This window comes from Salvelinus sp. IW2-2015, linkage group LG13 (assembly GCF_002910315.2).
Source record: "Salvelinus sp. IW2-2015 linkage group LG13, ASM291031v2, whole genome shotgun sequence".
Classification (NCBI taxonomy): Eukaryota; Metazoa; Chordata; class Actinopteri; order Salmoniformes; family Salmonidae; genus Salvelinus; species Salvelinus sp. IW2-2015.
This window is the reverse complement of record NC_036853.1, coordinates 47,611,400-47,618,146: the sequence shown is the minus strand read 5'-3', so window position 1 is coordinate 47,618,146 and position 6,747 is coordinate 47,611,400.

The following is a 6,747-nucleotide window of genomic DNA, read 5'->3' as shown; positions in this document are numbered from 1 at the left end:
GGTATTTCAAACCCTTTTGTTATGCCAAGCTAAATAAGTTCAGGAGTAAACATGTGCTTAACAAGTCACATGTGTGCATGGACTCACTCTGTGTTCAATAATAGTGTTAAACATGATTTTTGACTGACACCTCATCTCTGTACCCCCCACACACACACAATTATTGTTTAGGTCTTTCAATCGAGCATGAATTTCAGACACAGATTCAACCACAAAGACCAGACCAAGGAGTTTCCAATACTTGCAAATAAAGGCAACTATTGGTAGATGGGTAAAAATGCTTAAAAAGCAGTATTCCTTGAGCATTGTGCAGTTATTAATTTCACTCTTGGATGGTGTATCAATACACCAGTCACTACAAAGATACAGGCGTCCTTCCTAACTCAGTTGCCGGAGAGGAAGGACCGCTCAGGGATGTTCACTATGATTCCAACTTTAAAACACTTAGAGTTTTAATGGCTGTGAATGAGAAACTGAGATGGATCACAACATTGTAGTTACTCCACAATACTAACTTAATGACAGAGTGCAAAAGGATGCCTGTGCAGAATAAAAATATTCCAAAACGTGCATCCTGTTTTGCCATAAGGGAAAATGTGGCAATTTTTTAAACTTTTTGTCCTGATTACAAAGCGTTATATTTGGGGAAATCCAACAACCCATCACTGAGTACCCATCTTCATGTTTCAAGTATGTTGGTAGCTGCATCCTGTTATGGGTATGCTTGTCATTGGCAAGGACTAGAGAGGTTTTTTTTAGTTGAATTGATTTACAATAATTATCTGTATTTTATTTTCAATACATTTGAAACAATTCTAAAAACATGTTTTCACTTTGCTATTATGGGTTATTGTGTGTAGATGGGCGAGGAAAAAAAAGATTGAATACATTTTGAATTCAGGGTGCAACACAACAAAATGTGGAATAAGTCAAGGAGTATAAATACTTTCTGAAGGCACTGTATGCTCTGATAATGTAACCTCTACAAAATAAATGCTTTTCTTATAGTTTCACATGTTTTTTTATATGTTGACATAAAAACAATGACAATTACTYTAAGAAAAATACAATATTTGTATATACATGTTCAGGTATGAGTTTTCATGGTTAAGGATGGGTAGCATTTCCTACTGGACAGTTTATTTATCTACAGCTACAGATTCTACAGATTGGTCTCCCATCCTMGGTTTTAACCAAGCCCTGCTTAGTTTTGATATTTGTCACGAACTACTAGCAATGCGAATGAGAATAATTGTTGAGAGATCTCCATTTAATAATGAAATAGAATCACTGCTATCAATCATTCCTCCTCTCCTTCTACTCCCCCTCCTTCAGGTTTTCCCCCTTTCCCCTCCTGGCGGCAGACTTTGATTCAGTCTCAATAAGTGTGACGTTGCGTGCTTCAATYATGTCAGACAGTGGTATGCAAGTGCTTGGAAATGTCTCACATACGTGGGACATACCTTAAAAGGCTTAGCTTACATGTCTCGTGTGTTTTTTATACAATCCAAGCAAAGCTAGTTATTACTATGGTCCAAGTGTTTTGAAATTCAAAATGTCCCATGTACTGTATATCTCCCATATTTGTTGTGTGTATTATTGCTATGAATCCCCCATGGCTGGAGCAAACATTGCCACTAAGCAATTGACTTACTCAGCCACACACTGTTGGCTGTTTTTATACTGATGTACGTCACCATGTCACCGTTTTTAGAGACAGTAAACCTAGGCTKGAACAAGGACAGGGTTGTAATCATTAGTCCAAAACAGTTGTGCAAGTAAAACGAGAGTTTCTAATGGACAAATGCAGGTATGTCCCCATTKTTTTTACAGTCCATGTAGGTCCCTCCGTTTCGTTCCATTTGCTTCCATTTAAGAAACGTTTTGCAACAGAATCGGCGTAATGAATATAATAAAATACAAATGAATACGGCCCAGCTGAATATTTACCTTACTGATTGATGTGATGTAGATTGAATCAAGTAATTCATTGTATTCTACTATATTCTTGCTAACACYCTGTTCTTTATAAACAAGTCTGCTCTGCGTTTGAAAGATACTGATCATAGGAAATGTGATGTGTAATAAGCAGTACCGTAATTCAAAGAACAGCGCGCATTWGTTTTTCATTTAACCACACCCTTTAACTATGACGCCAAACCAATACGATCCTTAAACGGAACTGAACAGTGACCAATAATAATGTATTCACTTAACGTTTTAGTTATTTAGGCGTTTGTTAACACCGGGGAACTCAAAATATGACTTATTTAACTTCCCAGCATCACATATTTACCCCCAAGTAGTGTTTAATTCGTGTTGGAGAAAGTACTTGTTGATATAGGTCATCTAGGTAATGGTATTTAGCTAGCTGCTAAGAATGGCTAACTGTAACGATATGGTTTTTCAKACTCAAATAGCCTCCATCATGGAGGTTCTAMCGAATACAGCCGTGGCAGAGATCTGTAAACTCGTAGACGACGACTATGCAGTGTTTCGTTTGGAAATAACTCAAAGCCAGAAAGAAAACAGGGCATTGCGGAGGAAACTACAGCTACTGGAACTGAAGGTGGCACGGGAACGTCGTCCCAGTAGTGTCAAGATCCTCGAGCGATACAGAGGACTGGCAAGAGGTACATTTTGCAGAAGGCCGAGGCTGCTGTCGCCCCGTTTCCCATGTGTTCAAATGGCTTACCAATAATTGGGTCTTGGTCAGTTTTTGGATAGTATCGAAAAATTACCAATTACCCACGATTACTTAGCTACCTATCTTGCGCAAAGACACTATCGTTATCTAACAGATGCGCGAGACTTTTGGATGAAGAATTAAAGCAGTTAGCGCCGCTTCCACGAATACACGTTCATAGTTGTAACCATATATTTTGGGAATGCTTACAATGTTTAGATTATAGTTTGACCAGACATTAATAATATATTTGGTAGGGATCTTTGTAACATATCTATTTTGGATGCATCACTTGTTAACTAGAATGCTAACGCTCATGACATCTGCTGTAGTAAAGTTAGCCAAAGAGCCATTTTACTGTTTGAAGTGTTTTGAAAAGTGTAATGCAGTTGATTTGTGATGAGACAACCATTATATTAAAAAGGTCCAATGCACGTATCTTAATATCAAATAATTTCTGGGTAACAATTAAGTACCTTACTGTGGTTGTTTTAAATTAAAATGGTAAAAATAGATTCTTAGCAAAGAGCAATTTCTCAAGCAAGGATTTTGCCAGGACTGTCGAGTGGGGAGAGAAAGTGAAAATGAGTATTGGCAAAGCGGTTTGGAACTCAACTTCTGATTGGTCGAAAGGAAAGTCCACCCAAACCACTCATTCCTATAATTGAATATGTGAGAACAATATTTGTGAACAAATGTTTAATTTTTCCATTATAATAAATTGGTAGCAACATGTGAAAATCCTTGTGGAAATCTGTTACAGCTCAAGTGAACTACAAAACACAAAATGCAATGCTCTCTCTATGGCTGGTAGCTAGGTAGCTAGTAAGTGTAGCTACACACAATAATACCAAAGTCAATATCATGTGAAGTAGTTAGTAAGCTGTAAATCTCCTAAACAAACTGCACTATCAATTTAGGAGTCCACAATCTCACTTATTAAACCTGCAGATCGATGTGACACAGAGTGGAGTCTGACAAACAACGGCACCATGCAATGCACCCAGGACTGAAGAGGCAGACAAATAGGATACATTGGTAGACCCTCTGTTAAATAAACAATTTGAGAGAAGACAACCTCCCCGTTTACATCTGACAGTATTGAAATCTGACATGCATGATAAGATTTCGCAATCTAAAAGTCGTAGTCTATTAACTTCCAGTGGAGTGACAGCGGCTTTATCACAATGCTAAATCTACTGGCCGAATTGCTGCCTGCTTGAATGGCAATAGCTTAGATACACATGAAAAGAAGCAGGGAATGGATAGAACATCGCTCAGAGATGCACAAAAAAATATATAACATTCAAAATGGGTTAATCTTTACTTAACTAATGTTACCAGGCAGGCCAAAACTCCATCCACCAAACAGGCTGAACATTTCAGGTGGTCTTTTCAAATAGCTCTTAAACTAAAAGGATTATCATATTTCACAATTTACAGGACCATTCTAACCTCAGTGTGGATATACAGTACCAGTCAAAAGTTTGGACATCTACTCATTCAAGGTTTTCTTTATTTGGAATATTTTCTACATTGTGGATAATAGTGAAGACAAACTATGAAATAACACATGGAATCATGTAGTAACCAAAAAACAGCTTTGAACCCTCTTGGCATTCTCTCCATCAACTTCATTAAGAATTATTTTCAAACAGTCTTGGAGTTCCCACTATTGCTGAGCACTTGTTGGCTGCTTTTCCTTCACTCTGCGGTACATCGCAAACCACTCAATTAGGTTGAGGTTGGGGGATTGTGGAGGCAGGTCATCTGATGCAGCACTCCATCACTCTCCTTCTTGGTCAAATAGCCTTTACACAGCCTGGAGGTGTGTTTTGGGTCATGGTCCTGTTGAAAAACAAAATGATAGTCCCACTAAGCGCAAACCAGAGGGATGGTGTATTGCTGCAGAATGCTGTGGTAGCCATGCTGGTTAAGTGTGCCTTATTCTAATAAATCACCACACGTGTCACCAGCAAAGCACCATCACACCACCACCTCCATGCTTCACGGTGGAACTACACATGCGGAGATCACCCATTCTCCTACTCTGCGTCTCCCAAAGACATGGCGGTTGGACCAAAAATCTCAAATTTGGAATCGTCAGATCAAAGGACAGATTTCCACTGTCTAATGTCCATTGCTTGTGTTCATTGGCCCAAGCAAGTCTCTTCTTATATTGGTTCCTTTAGTAGTGGTTTCTTTGCAGCAAGTTCGACCATGAAGGCCTGATTCACACAGTCTCTCTCTGACAGTTGATGTGAGATGTGTCTGTTGAACGCTGTGAAGAATTCTTTCGGGGCTGCAATTTCTGAGGCTGGTAACTAATGAACTTATCTCTGCGGACTTATCCTCTAGGTGACTCTGCGTCTTCATTTCCTGTGGCAGTCCTCATGAGAGCCAGTTTCATCATAGCACTTGAGGATTTTTTGCGACTGCACTTGAAGAAACGTTCAAAGTTCTTAATTTTCCGGATTGACTGACCTTCATGTCTTAAAGTAATGATGGACTATTGTTTCTCTTGCTTATTTGAGCTGTTCTTGCCATAATATGGACTTGGTCTTTTAAAAATAGGCTATCTTCTGGATACCACTCCTACTTGTCACAACACAACTGATTGGCTCAAACACATTAAGAAGGAAAGAAATTCCAGAAATTAACTTTTAACGCCACAACTTAATTGAAATGCATTCCAGGTGACTACTCATGAAGCTGTTGAGAGAATACCAAGAGTGTGCAAAGCTATCAAGGCAAAAAGGGTGGTACTTTGAGAATCACAAATAAAAAATATATTTGGATTGTTGAACCCTTTTTTTGGTCACTACATGATTCTATATGTGTTATTTCATAGACTTCACTATTAAATAGTAAAAATAAAACCCTTGAATGAGTAAATGTGTCCAAACTTTTGACTTGTACTGTATATATAAAACAAGAAATATTGTTTTGACTTCACTGGGCCTTTAAACAGGACATTCATACAAGACTTAAAACCATTATGATCCAAAAGTAGTGTGAAATACAATCATGAAATATGTAAATATTTTATGTTTGTATTCTGAAAACTCCACGTGTTCAGTAATCAAATTGCACTAATCGCCCTTGTGTTGCATTGTTTGCAAACACAGAAAGAGTCTATACACAGTAGTTAACCTAACCACCTCTTTTTCCCAATCATGCTCTCAGGTGAAGGACATCTCACTGGAGGTCACAGGAGCTTGTGAAGCCAGCAGGACACAATACATGGAGAGATGACCAACCAATTACAGTTGATGAGGGAGTGGATCCTCAACCCAGCATGTTATCGTGATGAGGTCAGTGCAGGGCTCTCCAACCTTGTTCTGGGTGGCTGCAGTCCTGAGGTTCTCACTCTAACCCTAATCTAGCGCACCGTTGCTAATAATTAGCTGGTCGATAAGCTGAATCAGGTTACTTAGAAACTGTGGTTGGCGTGAACCTACACAAGGGTATCTCTCCAAGGACAAGGTTGGAGAGCCCTGCTCGTTTAGTGTTGCATTACAGTTACTTTGTAAATCAAATGTGGCAATTCATTTCGGAAAGGCACCCTTAAGCCATTCACATGTACATCTGCCATAGGGGAGCTTGTGAGACTTCCCTAAGACATTGTTATCCAATTCTACTTATGTACCGGTAATAACCTTCTCTCTTCTTGTCATCGTGCAGAGGCTGCAGGTCCCGGGTGAAGCTAGAGAGGTCTGAAGGAGAGGAGGACCCACGGCACAGGAGAGACAGCCAGGACTGATGTCGAGGACCTACCACCGCCGCAGCGCAGCCCAGACCGACGCAGCACCACGGAGGTCAGTGAACGGTGAACGCCGTCCTCAAGTCAAGACAAACAACAAGACTTTAACTGTAACTCACAGTCTCTTACATACAGGACCTGACCAGATATCAGCCAGTCTGGGGAGACTGGGCTGTCCTTCTGCTCCCGGCTCAGACTATTTACCGGATTTCACCAGAGCCAGAGGCTGTTCATTCCGGGGATGGAGACACGTAGATACTGGTGGTGATGTCCTGTTTTTTTACACTAATCTCTCTCT